The sequence below is a fragment of the Typopeltis vanoorti genome, chromosome 9, assembly GCF_054136105.1.
Source record: "Typopeltis vanoorti isolate ZY-2024b chromosome 9, IOZ_Tvanoo_1.0, whole genome shotgun sequence".
Lineage (NCBI taxonomy): Eukaryota > Metazoa > Arthropoda > Arachnida > Uropygi > Thelyphonidae > Typopeltis > Typopeltis vanoorti.
Genome location: NC_143557.1, coordinates 94,141,968 through 94,161,866, shown reverse-complemented (window position 1 = coordinate 94,161,866; position 19,899 = coordinate 94,141,968). Strand labels below are relative to the sequence as shown.

The following is a 19,899-nucleotide window of genomic DNA, read 5'->3' as shown; positions in this document are numbered from 1 at the left end:
AACTGAGCTACAGAGGCTCAGGAAAAAACAGATAAATATTAACATGCTTATAAAAAAATTAATATTGCTGTTATGACTAATAGAAAAAAGAACGAAGCAACGATTTATTTTAATATAAATAGCGGAATGCGTATACATTAAAATCGTATCCATATGAAGAGATAATTGCAAAATAAAATTTCCCCAGTACAAGAAGAATGTAATGAAAAGAAAATATGAAAAATACACTACGCAATTCGCTGTAGAAGCTCAGATGATATGAGAAAAATCAGCAAAGAACTATGTTTTTGACAAACTTTTCTTCAAAAACTAACATCCTAAAATTCATCCAATCCGCGGTGGGGGAAAAAAAAAAAAAACTTTTGGAATTTGTGAAACTGATCTTTATTACTAGTAACGTAATTAAGAGTGTAATTATTATCGATAGATCGAATGTCAAAGTTCAAAAGTTCAGTAAACGATTTTACGAACTGACTCTGCGTGTTATTTTGAATCTATTACATATGTTCTAATCATCATAGTTAGAGAAGGAGGTCAATTTTCTTAAAGGCCATTTCCCGGAGCCAAATTGTGTATGGCCTAAGTCAGCAAATCTGCTCACGTCTCTGCCCAATGATCGATTATGTCGGTCAGTCCTCTCTTGTAGACCGTGCTTTGGTTCCTTCCAACCGATAGCAGATACTATGATCTTCATAATAAGCCAGTAATGTCGATACTTTTTATATAGGGGGATTCTATTTAATATACAGAGGACGATATAAAGTTGTCCACGGCTGTAGATTTCCTCTCTCCCATTTTTGGTTTATTATGAATAAAAATTAAATAAAAATGTATGTTTTTTACCTTTGTGAAGAGGGTGTTTGTTGTTTCATTCTGCTAAACTGATTTTTTTTTTTTTTTTGCATTCAAGCATGGTTTTATTTATTTATTTTTAATTTAAATAATCATGAAATACTATCTATTGCTATTGAACTACGCATATTATAATTAAAAACCATTAGTAATTACAAAAATAGTTTCGTGAGTGGAATCCTGGCGAACTGTAGTTTGGGCAGCAATGGTATAAGCAAGTAAAGTCATATTTTACAATGAATCCTAAACTATCACTCTAGAAAGTTACTACCAAGGAGTGGCTTTTAATCAGTTAAGATTTACTGTTTCGCTACTGTCTGAGAGTTTCGTCAGGAAGATTAACATACCATGGAACATATATACAGGGTGTCTCAAAAAAATGTATATACACTTCAACAGCTGATAACTCACTTAATTTTCGTTATTTTGCAAGTTTAACGGATTTGAAATAATGGATGAAACCAGACTAAGCTTTGAGGAAAGAAAATTTATCCTAAAATATTACTGGAAGTATGAAAACGTAGTGGAAGTGCAAAGACAGTTTAGAAGAGAATTTCAACGAGATCCACCTACGAGACTCACTATCACTCGAATTAGAGATAAATTTGAAGAAAATGGAACTGTTCAAAATGTCCATAAGCAACGTTCAGGAAGACCACGAACAGCTACGAGGCCCGCAACAGAAGAAAGGTTCATTAAAACGTATCGTCAAAGTTCAAGAAAATCTGTGCGACAAGCTCTCGTGAGATAGGAGTATCAAAATCAAATGTCCATTGCATGTTGAAGCGTAGTCATTGGAAAAGTTACATTCCAAGAAGAGTACACGCCCTCAACGAAGATGATCCGGATACGAGAATGCAATTTTGTGAGTGGAACTTGGAAAAATGTGTAGAGGATGCACAATTTCCAAGACTATTTGTGTGGAGTGATGAGGCCACATTTAAATTAAATGGGCCAATTAACCGGCACAAATTGCACTTACTGGGCACCTGAGAATCCGCATGTTATGGAGGAACATCATGTAAATTTACCAGGAGTGACGGTGTGGTGCGGCTTATCAGCACACGGATTAATTGGACCATTCTTTTTCGACGGTACTGTAACTGGTGCCAATTACTTGAACTTGCTGCATGAAGCTGTCATGCCACGTATTCAAGAGGACTTTGAGGATGAGGCCTTTTATTTTAAAATTGGGCACCCCTCACACTACCATCGAGATGTGAGGGCCTATCCTGATGAGACTCTACCCAACAGATGAATTGGAAGAAGAGGTTCTGTAGAATCCCCCCGCCGCGTTCACCAGATCTCACGCCAATGGACTTCTTCTTATGGGGATTTATCAAGGATAAAGTTTACACTTCAAAACTGGCAACAGTCGACGACTTGAAAGCAGCAATCGAAATGATTCTCAGTGTTTGCAATTCCATTGCTGCACGTTATCAGCGGTGCCTGGACCAGGACGGTCATCAGTTTGAATGCAGAGAGTGTACTTTACAATGTGAAAGTTAACTGTATTATAATTAAATACCAACTTTATGATCATTCAAAGTGTGCATACATTTTTTGAGATACCCTGTATATTAAAAATTTCGAAACTCCTCGTGTACGATTTTCAAATAGGCAATCAGTCTTAAAATTATTATGCATAATGTTTCATCAGGTTTCAGTATCTTTGGCGGAAAGTTGATACTTGTAAAATTGGCTCTATGTGAAGTTATAGTGACTTAACTAGCATCGGTATACCTGGCGTTTGCCAAGAATTCACAATGACATTAGGGTAAGCTCAACGCCGGGATAACAGCTCATTACAGTTTCTCTTTATAGTATCGTAATTATCCTGTTGGAACTATTTAAATTTTAATTTTAGTAAAGTGATTTAAATTCTGTCTCTGCATACAAATAAATCTCTGGTTTGAAAATTTTTCGTGATATTAGATTTTTTTTTCTTTCATTATTTTTATAATGTTGGAACAATTTATCAAGAGATTCGATTTTAATTTAAAGTTAAAAAAAAAAAAACTCGCGTTTTTATAATTTCTCAAATAATTTCAGCACGACTAACTGAAACTCCAAAATGCAAAGAAAAGAAATATTATATTCTTAATGGTAAATAAATTTTACTTAGCATAGCGTAAAAATAGCCTTCATATAGGAAACTAACCAGCAACATTTAGAGTTTCATTTCTTATGTTCGATATTAAGAGACAAAAAAAAAAATAAAAAGACGTGATGTTTCGAAGAAGATAGGGTTAAAAAAAAATGGACGATTAAAAAAAATGGTGAAAGCTTTAGACTCTCCTCTGCAGCGCCACAGACAAACACGGCTTGCAGCTAAACCACTCTGTGTAACAACATAATAACAGGTGATGAGCGTTAGTCATCACTAAGGGAACTTGCCTCCAAAGATGTTGCTAGGGGGTTATACTTGCACTGTGAACCTACTCCCAAATATGGCTAACTCTACTGTGCCACACACACACGGTTCTAGTTGTGTTTATAATCTTTCACATACAGAAAATACATTAGCTAGTAGAAATCCCAATTAAATACATGAGAGAAAAAAGCATTTTTCACTTGAAAAACATATTAATATTATACTTTGCAGTACTAATATGCATGCATCTATAATTTTGAAATGTTATCTGAATTGGATTTTAATAAAAATAAATATTAAAATAGAATAGTTTATATTTTGTTAAAGCTTTTCTATCATTAATAAAACCTTTGATTCCTATTATTAACAACAATACACATTTAGATTGAGATTATAACAGAATAAGTTTTCATTGTCATATTAAAATTGTTAACGTTTTATTAATTTCCCTGTAGTGAATACAGAATATCCTGCACTGCATTTAAATATTTATTGAAATTTGTATAATTAAATATTAGTAACTATATACAAGTGAATTTTGTTCTTAAATGTAATGTGCAAATAAAAAACTTTACTGTTTCGCTACTGTCTGAGAGTTTCGTCAGGAAGATTAACGTACCACGGAACACACACACACACACACACACACACACACACACACACACACACACACACACACACACATATATACAGGGTGTTCGGGATAAATTTGACAGTTTCGTAAGGAAAAAGAAAATCTTCTTTGTATCTATTAAATTTAATGAATTGACAAAAAACATTACAGGCAGAGTTAATTACAATACTATCAACAAGATTTACTCAAAATAACCACCATTAGCATCGATCACAGCTTCAATCCTGCTTCGGAACCTCGAACAAGCTGATGCTACAGTCTCCCTGGGAAGGGCCGCAAAAACTGTTTTAATTTTATCCATTAACTGGGCTTTTGTATTACTGGAAGTGCGATTGGTGTCTTTTTCAACTGCGCCCCATACAAAATAATCCATGGGGTTAAGGTCTGGGGAGTTTGGAGGCCAAACATTTGGACTGGTGAAGTCGTAGAAATTTTCAGACAACCATTTTTGACTTTTCCCAGAGGTGTGGCAAGGGGCCGAATCCTGCTGCCATACATACGGCCTTCCATTGGCTACCCTTGTTATCCAGGGCTTGACTACAGTTAGCAACTCCACGAACAAAGCCCGAATTCCAATGCCAGGGTTCTTCAACACCTGTTCCTGCAGATTTGCGAGGAATTCTGCTGTACGAACGCAATCAGATCGTCTGCTAGGGATCTTTCTTCTTGCTACATCCTCGTAGTCACCATTGCAAGTCTCTAGTTCATGCCTGATTGTTTTTACTGTATTCAGGGAGCATTGGGCAGCAGTCGAAATATCCTTATTTTGATGGCCGGCACGAATCATCATGATACAAGTTATTCTCTTCCATGATTCAGGTGGGTTCCAGCTATCCATCCTTTCTGACATCTTGTATATGAATGAAGAAGGGTCCAACCTTTTAAATGAAGAGAAGTGTGTGTTAATACATGTAACTTACGGAAAAATATAATTAATTATAAATATGTCAAATTTATCCCGAACACCCTGTATATATATATATATATATATATTAAAAATTTCGAAACTCCTCCTGTACGATTTTCAAAATGTCTTCTTGCAAATTTATTATCTCTAACTTATCACCAAATACTTCAGACTAGCTTTTTTATTCAAAAATGATCCCAGCTGTATAATAATAATTATACAGATGGAAGTATGGAAAGAATATTTTCTTTCCATACTCCCGATTTCTGCAATTTCTATAGCAAAACAAAATCGATCCTTGATACGACAATAAACATAATCAACAATTTTGGAATTCTGTTCAATATAACTGTTACCATCACCAGCAACCAATAAAAAGAAGCTTTATAGTTCCCGACTAACTTAATTTCTTTGTTCGTTACAAGCAATATACATTTCCTTTGTTGCATTAGAAAATTTACAATCCCAATCTCTGTGGGTTGTGTTTTGATACAAAAATATAAGTTTTTGAAACTTAATGAAAGGCTAACAATTTTATACGACAATGGAAACATTCTGTTATGATATCAAAACAATCTGAATTTACGATGACAGATGTCTAATATTTTCATTTTATCAATCCATCTTGCCAAATTGAAGTCTTCTGGTTTTTTTTTTTTTTTTTTTTTTTTTTTTTTATATACTTATGCATCTATTGAGGGTTTCATTTATGAAGAATATAATTTTCTCACATGGGATTGCTGCTGGGGTATATTGAAACCTAAAGAAAAGAAAACTCTTGGTTTCCCCCCCCCCCCTCTTTCTATCTGGTCTATGATGAGAACCAAACCAACATTTCAAAACAGCAGTCAGGGCAGTGAAATCTAATCAAAGCCGTAATAAAAATTATGGGCTCCTATATGGGCTCCTGGAGAGTCCACGTCTTTTAAGTACTGCAAGTTTCATCCATTTGGTTAAAAATGACAATGAGCGTCTAATATCCTCAATTTATAATTTTTGGGTTCCATTGTTGTCAACAGCAGATTCTAAAATTTATCTTTCGGGCACATTGTAAATAATAATAACGATAACAATACATAATAATATTAGAAACATCATAATATGATTCGCAGACAGTCTAGAGTTTATTATTAATAAAAATAAAAAATAAATAAAAATGACTACATTCGCTATGACTGGAAGTGAAAGATATAGTAGATATACTTTTAGTGTTTTTTTTTATTATTATTTTATATTCGACTAATTTGCTTTTATATTAAACGGCAAGAAAGTTGTTTAATAAGAACAGATATTCCTCTTTGAGATATGACATTTTCCTTATTTATAATAATAGAATCTAAAAATGGGAAGAGTAATGATGATGGAAATCGAATTAACAATGAGATTTCATTCTTTAAATAGCATGAAAATCTCTTATTAATTATTGTATATAATCCGTATTTAAAAATAATGCCCTACAGTATATATTGTACAACTTCGTGCAGTTTACAATCATCACATCTCTTTCATGTTTAAAGTGTGGGGAGGGGATAAAATATTTAAACGATCAAAATAGTAAGCAATATATTTCTAGATATCTTCGAAAAGTTCTGAACGTATTTCTTATAAGGAGAAAGCTGTTTCAGCACAAAATAACCAAAACATTAAATGTATTTTTCATATCAAAACTGATTGAAAAGGTTAGCATGCAGAGTGTCATGCTGAAAACTTAGATGGGAACAGCCTGAAACAACTGCAGTGAGGACAATATCAATACAAGAAAAATAATAAATAATAGTTAAAAATTTAAAAACTATGCAAATATGAGGTTAACTTAAACATAAGAGTCGTTGCACTAATATGAAAACAAGTTTGTGTAATTCATAAATAAATGAATGAATGAATTACTACCCAGTGATATTTCGGAATGAAAACTTGAGATAATAAAACCAAATGCAATTAATCATAAACTACCTTAGATAATAAAGTAGGTTTTTATTCCTATTTTTCCCAGCAAGAAAAAAGTTCGAATGGTTGTATACGCATTCTATTCATTGAAATCATTCCAATATGCTGATTATCAAGCAATGAAAATCTGAGATTACATTTTAAAAAAATCACAGCACTATATATATATATATATATATATATATATATATATATATATATATATATATATATATATATATATATATATATATATATATATATATATATATATATATATATATATATATATATATATATATATATATATATATATATATATATATGAGAACGGTCAAGAGTTGCTGTTTCGAATTATGCAATAAAAAAAATCACATTTTGTTTCATTTTTCGTTTACGAAGAACGGTATCCGTACTTCTTAAACGAAAAAATTAAAAAAAAAATAATTCCAAATATATTTAATGTATTTGAAGGGGGGAAAGGATGGGGAAATTTAATTGAAAATTACTGTAATTATTGTGATTTCGATAGCATCATTCCTAGGGCTCCTCGTAGAGTAGTCACGAAGATGACATGATATACACTCTTCGGTTGGAAGGATCTGGAAATGAATCCCGATTAGACTGAATGATTAACTTATATAAAGGCTTTTCCGTTGAAGATAAATTAGCCGGTCTTATACCGAGACGAAAGGGCTCTTCGTCCCATTTCAGAAACGTAGTTTTTCATCCCACAAAACAAGTAAAGTTGCCACTGGTCTCATGCGTTAGTTGCTTCGGTCGTAATTTCAAATAATACCAATATCTAGCCCCCCCCCCCCCACACACACACAATACATACACACATTCTGTATTGATTTGAACTAAGTTTGCTTCAAAAAAAAAAAAATATATATATATATATATAATAGTCGACAATTATAAAAATAAAACAGTAGTTGGATTCCAAGTGTTTATTATTTTGAATTATAGATAAAACAACTTAATCCATGGAGCCACTGATGTCCACATTTTAGTGATGAAACTTTCTTTTTAATTTAATGTAGAACAGCGCTACGTCTAATTAAAATGGAATCGATACAATGTTCATAATATAAAGCGCTGAGACGATATAATAAAGAAACCAAGTTGTTAACATATCAAACTGAACGTAAGCTGTTAATCAAGATGAGTGCAGTGAGGTCTCACTTGTGTCACCAACAGAATTGTGTCAACCAACGATCCAGCTTTTCAGATAAATTAATAATGCAAATATTTTTGATATGCGATATTTCGTCTAACAAAATTCACGTGTGAATCCAAATTAATGGGGAAAATTAAACGTTTTCACAGAAACAAACCAGAAATATCCATTATCCATTTCTTCTGTGTGTTCTGGTCGGTTTGTAAGATGAAATAACTCATTTTTGCAAGAGGTAAACTCTCGCCTGAGTATGGGACCGACTAACTCGCCCTCAGTTTAAAAAGTCCTTATAGAAATTCACGTCACAGATGGAATTCGAACTCAAGATTCTTTTTTTCTCAATGTCCTGATGTCCGTGCGATTATCCTAATCGCGGGACTCGTTGTAGCCACTCAAGTAGTTGTTTTAAAGACAAATATAAATCAATTTAAATTAATTGTTCAACTAAGATTTTATTTGCACGTGTATCGTCAGATATAAATGTCCAGTAGACAAGGACGTTTTTACACTAGCATTAATCATTCAATTACACTACGTTATCTCAGACAATCTCCTCATTAGAAAATTTTTTCAACCGAGATATATATATATATATATATATATATATAGAAGATCAAGTTATTGTAGTGCGGGTGCGGCAACCTAAAGTTGTATCCCAGTGGCGTAAAATAGCAACAAAAAAAAGAAATGAACAAGATAGAGGTGGAAAAATAAATAAAATAAATAAACGGGACAGAGGCATTTAATTTTCTACAAGGTCGTCGTTTTTATACGTACAAAACAGGTGTTAGCGGCAAACTGAAAAGGACAAGATAAAAGGGGAAAAAAAAAGAGTAAAAAACGTGTAATGGATTTGATCCCCCCTTTTGCCATTTCCTTGGCCTAAGATTGCTTGCATATTGCTGTCTTTCTTCTTCATAGACAGTTAGCGCTGTCATCGCAATCTAAAAGTTGAGAATAAAGAAAAAAAAATCTTAATGGTAGCTGGTGGTAGTTTAGATGCGGCAAATAGCTAACCATTTCACCTCTTCCACGTTCGGAGTGTCAACTTTCATTACACAGCAGAAGAACGTTCTGGTTTTTAATGTCGTCACGGTACTTGGACCTGACCTTGAAGAAGAGAAAGTCGGCTGTCTCGAACTACCTTTTGAGGTTAGGTAGAAACCTACACATGTGGGAACACATAATTGCAACGGATCTGCTCTGATAACTGCGTGCACGCACACACACGTTTTGAAGCAAGCACATACCAGGGCAAACAGTGAAAGCTAGCACGTGTCTTATAAACGTTTAGATGTAAATAGGCCGGCAATTTTGGGATTAAAAAAAAAAAAAGACTAAAGGAATATACAATAAAAAATAAATTACTTTCCGCTAGCTAGCTCGTATATAAGTTAATAGAATAGAACGCTATGCTTTCTTTTCAGATTAGTTAACTTTCATTACTTAGCCAATTTGTTTTGGGTACGATGGTCTGTATTTACTTTTCTTTGAATAAGATGTGGATGATCAAAGTCTAGGTAGTAAACTTTCTGCTGTTTCCTTCTCCTCTACGACTATAATTATTAACACGTTCAGCGCCATTGCCGATTTAAAGCATCAAACCGGTATTTGCGCATCACTGTCGTTTCTAAGAGTCGTAAGAACCATTTGTTTCTGTGCTGCATAACTGTCCAGCCTGGGCGGTCGAATCGTGTAGATATGTAGACAATGCGGCAACGTCATATCCGACATTCATCGTGCATGGTTCAGTTTTGTTTTTGCGATCAGCTGATTGCTAGTGCTGATTGAAAATGCCGGACAGTGAGATCCCTGTAAAGAGATTGTACCTGGTCCATCTAAATCCTCCATTAAAGAAAAAATATGAGAAAAAATAGTATACTACCACTGACTTATTATTAAAGAACTCTGACAGTGATGTAGACTTCGTGACGGATTCTGCAAATGATGTGTGGGAAAACAGTGATTCTGAGGGTGAATTTCAAAATGATACCGTTTTAGTAGAAGATGTACCGGTAGAAGAGTCTTTAGTATTTTTGGGTGTGTTTTTGTACATGGGCAACGTAAAAATGAACTACAAGATTACTGGAAGAAAAATCCTTTGTTTCATAATAAAGGTGGTGCAATGAGTATGAGTCGAAATCGGTTTCTTCTGATATTGAGCTCATTTCATTTTTTAAAAAAAAATGTCGATCCTGATGAGCTTAATCCAGAAGACCGGTTATATAAAATAAGACAGATGTCAATTATTTCAATAAAGGGATGTCAGAGGTATATATACTATCTAGGTCGAGAATTTCCTTAGATGAATCCATGGTCTTCTGTAGAGGTCGATTAGCATTTCTTCAGTATATAAAGACTAAAAGCATAAATATAGAATTAAATTTTATATGTTGACAACTTCTAAAGGACTAGTCCAAAAATCTACAATCGATACCACCATATTGGATGATTTTGGAGGCAGAGGACACGCGCAAAAGGTGGTTTTACATTTATTAGTTTTATATTTATTTACATGGACAACTATTATAATAGTTTTGATTTGGCTAAGACACTCATGGAAAAAGAAACTCACTGTACTGGAACGTTAAGAATGGAGAGAAAAAGTACTCCAGAAGAAGTCAAGAATGAAAAAACTTAAATAAAAAAGGAAAAAAAAAAGGAGAAGCAGTTGCCAAATATACGGAGTGATGATAGGTAAGTGGAAGGATAAAAGAAATGTAAGTTACATTTCATCAGAATTTGAAAATAGAAATGTAGAAGTAGAAAACCAAACAAAGGAAAAAGTAAGTAAACTTCTATCAATTGTGAATTATAATAAGTTTATGTCAGGAATTGACCTACAAGACCAAATGTTATCTTATATGTCAGAAAGGAAACAATTCGCTGGCAAAAAAAAAAAAAAGAAACAAGAAAAGAAAAATCATCCATTCTATCCAAATGATTCTCTTCAACGGACATTATTTATTCAATAAATATTCTAGTAGTACTGTAACACTGTTTGATTATAGAATTAATATAATAAAACAACTTTTAATTCCTCTGATTGAAAAATATCCTGGACGAAATAAAGCACCACAACAACACATTCTCATAAAACATCAAGCAATACCGGGGGAAAAACAAATTATAAGAAAGAGATGTAAACTTTACGCTAAGGAGGGAAGTCGCACGGAAGCCATACATGAATGTCAAATTCTCCTGGTCAACCAGGATATTGTCAAAATTGCAGTGTTATTTCTCACAAACAAATGTTACACTTACATATGTGATTATTTTTGGCAGTCTGTATTTCGAGTTTTGTTTATTTTTTTAATAAAAGTGGATTTCTTTATATGCGATAATTTGTTTTTTGCAAAGCGTACTTGTCGAGTACAGGACTCGACAAATACTCTCGACTACTCGCGAGTAGCCGAAGACTGGACAAAATAAAAAATATTTTTATTTAATAAATAAATTAAAAAAAAAAACAACTTTTCCAACCACAGTACAATGCTATTAAATAATTTTGCAGAATACTATTGAATTATTGGAATATACCATCAAAATAAATAAATAAATAAATAAGTAAGTGTGTTGGGCAAGTACGGTTTTGCATAATTTGTCGACCCTGTGTGTATTTCGCTTTGTCAAAAAAGTAAGGTCACGTGATGTTTGGAGAAACGATCGATAGATCAGTGGTAAAACATTAGCCATAACTTTCAAACGTTCTAAGTTAGTGTGTGTCGAATTCCCTCAAAGATCTTTTGAACTGGGGAGGAGGGTGTACAGATGATATTTCAACGCTTTAACTGGGCTAGTAAAAAATTCAGGGACGTGTTTTATAGAATAATTCAAAATTATTCCTTCAATTTTTAAAGTTATTTCAATTCAGATAGCCACTGGATAAAATGCTTATTTTTATATTATTTATATTATTTTTTTATTATTATTATTTTAACATTATTATTTTTACTCAAAAACACTCTCTAAAACACGTCGCTGAATTTTTTGATAAAATTCTAACGTCTCTTTATATAACTCTTTCTTCTTATTGTAGCTGTTGATTTTTGCGTTTCCTGGGAGTCGGACTACAAAGGCAAATATCTTTCTTAGTATTAGACCAACCGTTTGTATCAGTTATGACATACTTTGACTGTGCAATGTTATTCTATTTCTGAGGGAAGAAAATTCTACTGCAAAACTGCTGAGGAAAAAGTAAAGCAATCAAGGAAGGGGAGGGGGATGATAGGGACCAGATCTTAAAACCTAATTCTGAATTGATAAATGCCAAAATTTTGTCCAAAAAAAGGAATCAAAAGTCTGATAGCAAACCCCTCACTGCTGACTGGCACAGTGCCAAAATCGAGCGATGGCACCTACAAGGACTGAACATAATACACAAGCAAAAGAACGAATAAGGGATTTTTTATACATAGATTCTATATTGAATTCAAGAGTTTCAAGCTGGTTTGTGATGTGGAGGTGGGGAAGATCTGCTGCTGCGGGAAGTGGTATACTTTACCATTTATTCTGGGAAACCAGTTACTTCGAAGAAAAGAGCTGGGACCTGTCTGAGACGATAGAAAAAGAAAAAAAAAAACAGATTTGTGGACTGATTTAAGAGTGCCAGGCTCTTCATAAATATTCAGGGGGGGGGGGAGAGCAGAGAGGGAGGAAAGAACAGGGAACTAAGGGAAGAAACTTTGTTCGTGTAAGGACTACCAATTGACAGTCAGTGAGGCTCCTCCGCTCAGAGTATAAGGTGGGCAGTAGACGAAATTACTTCTAAAAAATTCCGAAGAAGGGAGGGATTAAATCTTGCTTTCATAATTCAATAGACATTTTTAAATACACCCGTGCAGTAATTTAAAAGGGAGCTGAAAGACCTAGAAATTTCACGTATACATCAATTTGGGTGCTGTAAAAAAAAAAAAAAAAAAAAAAAAAAAAAAAAAAAATTCGATATCAAGTTATTAGTACGCAACTGGGAAGTACAGGTTCTTCAATCTCCCCTTAGTCTCCATTACGTCATAAAATAGTGTGTGACGCCAGAGATGGATGGTATTCTGTGCTTGTGATAAACTATGACGTAAACTGCTGGGAGTGTGCTACATTTTTTTTTTTTGTGAAGCTCGTGTGGCATTGAGGTTAAAAACGGTCTTTTCGAGTTGCGTGATGCATTTCATGGATGACCCTCTTAACCCGTGCGTGTCACGGAGGTCCAAAAATAAGAGAAACAAGTTTTGCTAAATTTAAAATAAAGTAAAAATATATATTATGGTAAGAAGTAATCGCTCCATAGTCAATCAAGACTTCCTAGTTTTTATTTTATTTATTGTGACAATTTATTGAGTTACAAAAAAAAAAATCTACATTGTGTACCATTCATTCTATTTAAACATTTTTTTTTTTTTCCCAGCGAATCGTTTCCTTTCTGACACATAAGATAACATTTGGTCTTGTCGGTCAATCACTGACACAAACTTGTTATAATTCACAATTGGTAGCAGTTTACTTACTTTTTTTTGTTTTGTTTTCTGCTTCTACATTTCTATTTTCAAATTCTGTTTGAAATGTAACTTACATTTCTTTTATCCTTCCACTTACCTATCATCACTATTATTCGTATTCGCAATTTATTAATAGAGAATAATTAACAATGCGCTCAGTTAGTCGTGAACTGCATTTGATGTAATCTGCAGTGCAGCAAATTAGAAAACTACTTACCCTCTGTCTCTGTAAACTTCAAATGCTGCAAAATATTTTGTAAATCTTTATTCTAAGGAAGTAGACAGAACTCTGTGTGTTAGTGCACAGAAAAATATTAAATTAAAGTTTCAAGCATTTCTAATTAAGCCTTAGATTTCAAATTCGGTATACAGAGAGAGAGAGAGAGAGAGAGAGAGACCAGACACACCACGCTTGACAATGTGATGACATCAGAAATGTTAGCACCAATTTGTAATTCCGCTCATCATGTCTAAACGCTTACAGAAGCTGCTCTTTCCCAACTTTCTAATATATTATAATTAAAAAAAAAAAAGTAAAAATAAGGCGACTATTCCGTCTGCTATGTTTATCCTCCAGTCATCTCTCTCTCTCTCTCTCTCTCTCTTATTATTATTATTATTTTTTATTTTATTTATTTATTTATTTTTTTTTTTTTTTGCCTCTATACGACACAGGCTACCTTTCCAGAGATTGTAGCCTTTTAAAACAAATGAAGAATACAACAAAAATGCAACGATTATTAGTTGAAAAAAAAAAAGAAGCATTTTGCTATATGCTGTATTATACGAAGAGTACACTGTGCTCCATCTTTGTTATTATTATTATTTAAGAGTATTGAAAATGCTTAATACAGTTCCTGCATTTAGTTAATTGTTCGTCTGCAGTGTTTCGAAATTAATGTGGAGACATTCGCGAGGTCAGTGATATCTAACGACTGTGTTTACCAATTAACATGTGTTTATGTGTGGTGCAAAGAAAAATCTCTTGTTTATAGGAGAAAAATTTTTTTTTCTCCGTTTGAAACTAGCTATTTAACTCCCATGGCCTGTACGCTTCTAATATTTTCCGATATGCTTGTTCATATACTAATTGTTGTATAACAATTAGTATTTTAGATGCTAGTTGCTAGGGGGGGGGGACAATTTACGTCAGAAAGTTTAATGCTGACGTAAGTTGTTGTACACTAAATAATAATTAGTACACAACATTTTGATGGTGTATAAGATAATGGATATAATTAATGTATATCCGCATGTAATCCTCATTTTTTTTTCTTCCTAGTTATCTGAACAAACACTGCAACCGCAGTAATGCTTCCCTACAACACTTAATGAATGTTGCAATATTTCGGGTACCTTGCTTCATTCTTTGGACACTGTAAAATGCATTCAACTGCTCGAAACATAAGTAAAGATAAGATCCAACACGACAATGTCAAAGAACAATCGCAAACGCGCGCGCACACACACACACACACACACACACACACACACACACACACACACAAACCACTGCGCTTTATCACCTCATCTATTAGTCAATTAGTTCCTTGCGTAAAACCTTCTGTTATAATTGAACACAACGAATACTGGCATATAAGACGTACAAGACGTAATCCCGGAAGAAGAAAATGAATAAAAATAAATAATAAACAAAGACTAGTAAAATTTCTATTTACATATAAATAAAAGTTCGAGATCTCCTGTGTTTTAAAATTGTGCTATACAAGAGGGATTTTTTTTTTGCCTATTTAAAAATATTAAAAATTAATATTAAAAATGTGGCCCCATTGGCTGGATTTGTCAATTTTGCAAACAGAGTTACGCGGTTATCTAAAAATTATGGTAGCTCTTTCAGTACCAGTATTTCTTTCCCTCCCCAGGCATCTTTCTCCCCGAAACTTACTTTAGAAGAAAATATATGGAGAGAGAGAGAGAGAGAGATATTATAATGAATGATTCACAGCCCACTTATCAAGCCAAAGATTTCATATTATTCATCGAATACTTTCTATATACATTCAGACTGGAAGATAGAAGTACTTGATTCTATATTTTTGGCAGAAAAGCAGTATTAAAGAGCATAAGCAATAAAGAATGCTAATATTTTAATTAAAATAGCAAAAAGCTTCAGTTTAGCTTTTACTATTAGTGCAAAACAGACGAGAGGAATCTTTATATGAGCTTTTTCAATTGAAAGTGAGGTAGCCTCTCTCATACGGAGGTAGCAGGTTATTTCTACTGGAAACTCGGGTTTTTCATCCCTATGCAAGCAAATCGGCCATGAGAACACACGCAATTTACAAAAAAATAATACTACGTTGCTGGTGGTGGTCGGTAGATGGCGTTGTGTATTGATGGTAGGTGTAATGTTGTGTAGTTTGAGGAATTAAGTGGAGGAAACGAGAGTTGTCCAATGATAGGTCCTTGGAGGTGCCACGTAATAATAGTAACAAAAGAATCCAATATTATTTATGTACGTCTTTAAAAAAATGCAAATAATGTTTCTACATAAGCCACACATCCAGAGTGATGCAAATAATGCTTGCGCGTACGCACGCAACACACACACACACCAGATTTCATGTGGGAAATACATTCACAATGAACTGGATCAAGTATGCAAAGTACACTGCTTGGAAAGAAGTCAATGGACACCCCATAGGCAAGGCGCATCCAGCCATGTACCGAGTCACTTGTTTGTAGCCGGAAAGAGGGGTTGTGATGGAATGCCATGTTGCAGGCCTATCTGTTCGGCAAATTGTTGACAAACTGGGCCATCTCAGGTCAACAATCAATGATACCATACTGAGATGGAAGCGCAGGAAATATATTGATCTACTGCAAGTGTTATTCGCAGTGGACCGACCACACTCACCGAACGTGACCGTAGGGTGCTACGAAGGATAATATGCAAAAATCGCCATTCGTTGGCCGACACGTTGAATGGGGAGTTCAGAGATCGACTGCAACACGAATCTGCACAAAAGCATTCAGAACCGACGCTCACAACATGGGTTTCCACAGTAGGACTGCAATATGCAAGCCCCACATTACCCGGACCAACACGCAGCGTCGTCTTCAGTGGTGCAAACAACGTGTTACAGTGGGACGTAGAAGCTTGGGAAGCTGTGTTATGGAGCGAAGAATCACGATACACACTCTTCCGAGCAGATGAACGGGTGTCGGTCCACGTGGCTGATGCCCAGTGAACGTCTATTACCAGAGTGAGTAACCCAACAATGAAATTCGGAGGCGGGGCTGACTTGAAGGAGGTCCTACAGCTTATTAAGGTGAGCGCCATGGCTGTTTGTTCCCCACACTATGGTAATGGTATGGTCCTGTTTTTTCCTGGTTTTGTCTCGGACCTCTGTTTGTGGTGCCACGAACATTGAACTCCAAGAGATATCTAACGAAGGGCTCGCATCGTAAAAAAAAAGCCGTATTTCACACAAAAACTTTTATTAATTGATTGGCTACCAGAAGGGAGAAAAGTAAACATAGCGCATGCGCTTATTTTATTTTCAAACTTGGATGCATTCGTTATAGAGGAGTTGAAACAATAATTCCAAATAATCTATACACTGCCGAATAGACTCTTTTTTGTTAGGTTACCGTTTTTATTTTTTTCAAAAAAAAAAAAAATTTTGAAAAAAATAAAAAATAAACAAGAACAAGGGGCTTGCAAATTTGAGAAAATTTAACAAAGGGCTCGCGCGAGTCCCTTATAGCTCACCACTGGCTGTAACTGCGTGGTTTGTGGACATGAATATCACCACACTTGACTGGCTTCCACAGAGCCTGATCTCAATCCCATTAAACATCTGTGCGATAGAGCTTTCGTCGCTCAGTCGGTATAGACGAAGCCCTATGGTTGGAAAGACCCGAGTTTGATTCCCATCTCTGACCTGAGGTACTTTTATCTGGTCTCTTTCAAATAAAGGTGACTTAGCCTGTCTCAAACGGAGGTAGAGGATTTTTCGTCCCTCAAAACAGACAAACCAGCCTCGTGAACGGATTTACAGTCATAAAAATCATATATACTTAACCCCCTCATCAGCAGAGATCAGTCCGCCTCCCGAAAGGAGCGGGGGAGAAACTCCCATACGAATATTATTGTTATTTATCTGTGGGATGAGCTGGAGCATCGGGTGAGGTCAAGGGACGTCTGCCCCACAACAGTTCAGGACCCCATTAGCCTACAAGATGAATGGTCCAAAATCTCCATTGATCGCTATCGTACGCTTGTGGAAAGTATGCCCTCGTGGCAGTGGCGCACTCAAGATTTAATCTTGGGGGGAGGGGGAGTACTCAAGATTTAATCTGGGGGGGGGGACGATTTGAGAATACGCATTGCATATGAGCTATGACTGAGCATCTGCAGTGATCGCCAATACATGACACCCGTGATCTCCTCTGGCCCGGCTCACGCAAACGAAGTAGCGCCCGAGCACTACTTCGTTCGCCTTGCGTTCACAGCGGCCAGGATTCCCGAGAGCTCTAGAGTATTCCCACCTTATGTGAGCGCTAATTCATAAGTAGCATAGAAATAGAAGATACGACACAACATAAATTTAAAAAAAAATTAATTTTAATTAGGAAAACATTTTTGGAAATTTTTCTAATGTTTTTTCATTTTTCTTTTTTTTTTCGGGGGGGAGAGGGTCCCCCTCTCTGGCTGCGCCAATTCCCCGTGGGATTGCTGCAGTCATCGCAGCGAAAGGAAGTTCTACATCTTATTAAGATGGGCGCCATGGCTGTTAGTTACTCACACTATGGTGCCCGTTGACGTCTTTCCAAGCAGTGTATTTAATAAGTAATGTTAACGCTTACTCTACTTATGATTTTTGTGTTTTAACAAAATGGGAAATTTTCGTTTCTAAGTGCGCTTAGCACTTAGAAACGAAAATTTCCCATTTTGTTTGTTCGTGATATATGCAAATTACTTCTCCATTCTGGCAATTCGGCATATATGGAATCCTTACAAAAATTTATGGAGATATCTCAGTTTTTGTTGGGATGATAGGAATATTTGCAAGTGGAAGAAATACAAAATAAAATGTGGAGAAATTATATATTATAGTAATTCGTCTCTGGATGAACAATTGGATAATAACATTTGAGATTTAAGTAAAAGTTGTTGTGACCCCACAGATTTTATGAAACAACTTCAATACAGAATTTCGTTCATTTCCATTTAGCCAGACACCAAAATTGCTACTTTAATTTCGAAATCTTTCGTGCAATTTTGTTGTGCATTTGGTCCGATTGCAATAATGAGTCAAATATGTGAACAGATTCCAAATAGGAAATGTCAAACAACATCAGTATTTCCGGATCCGAAAAATATCTTACAGATGCTGTATAATAGCTAAAACAATTCTGCCATATCTTTAGTTGCTGCACTAAACTTTAAAATATCTTATTCCAAGGGCCGTCAAATGCCGCATTATGGAACAATAAGAATTCCGGGGTTAAAATTCCTTCCGGGACGAAGAAAACATTTCCAAAGAACTTTTCGATAGAAGGGGAGTTAGCCGATATCATACAGCATGGTAAACCTTCCGAAAACATAGGTTGTTAATCCTACAAATGTAAATAAACAACAAACAATTGATATATATATATATATATATATAAAGTGCTGAAACAAAAAGTGCTGAAAATTGTGTTGTCTGTTTTTATAAGATGTATATTATACACACATTAAACATAATTAAATCAGTCGATTCAGAATCTTTCGGATTATACATTCAGACTAACGTCGACAATAAAATAACGTTTTTGATTTAAATTGCATCTAAATTTGAAATGAACTTTTTATATGTTTGCTTCACTATTTAATACTATATTGATGACGTCATAAATATATAAGGGAATGCTTTAAAACTGTTCTTTAATTTAATTTAAGATGTTCAACAAGAAATGTACTGTATCCATTTTCGTTCTCTCCGTGTGTATGTCTTTAAATTCTTTAATATAGAAATATAGTAGAAACGTAAAATGTATTCTGATCATCAATAACATTAGCTACTGACTAGTATTGCTAACTTTAAAATGCAGTACGCTACTTTCAATCAAGTCGAATGTAAAGGAAATGGCTAGTGAAGTAAGATTTGGTCACCCCTGATATAAACCGTCCTCACCACAAAATTCGAATTATGATTTATTAGATATATGAAGAGCCAAAGGCTTTCGAATTATGTATTTAATAAATAAAACTGCTTTAATATGGTTTCTGATTTCTTTATTCTGGTGCTGACTCTACAAATGATATGGAACTAAATAATTGCTTTCTAAATTTACGTTTCAAGGGCAACGATTCTCATGTGCAACCACGGTGTCGCATTCCTTAAAAAGAATTCTTTCTCTTGTATGATCTTCATGCTAAATAAGAACAACTTAGGAAAAGATAAACGAAGTTACCATAGCGTGAAAAAAGTCACGTTTCGAAGCCATGAAGCGTATCACATTCCTTTTCTTCGATCACATTCTAAACATGTCTCAAACCATGCCAATTTAGTAACGTGT

The 19,899-nt window shown here is 34.6% G+C and overlaps 1 protein-coding gene across 3 annotated transcripts in view; it reads right to left on the bottom strand.

Moving 5' to 3' along the window:
• The window catches only part of LOC150103262 (FH1/FH2 domain-containing protein 3-like), a 469,484-nt gene that overhangs the window by 241,899 nt on the left and 207,686 nt on the right, over positions 1-19,899 (bottom strand). The gene's annotated exons all lie outside the window — the stretch shown is intronic.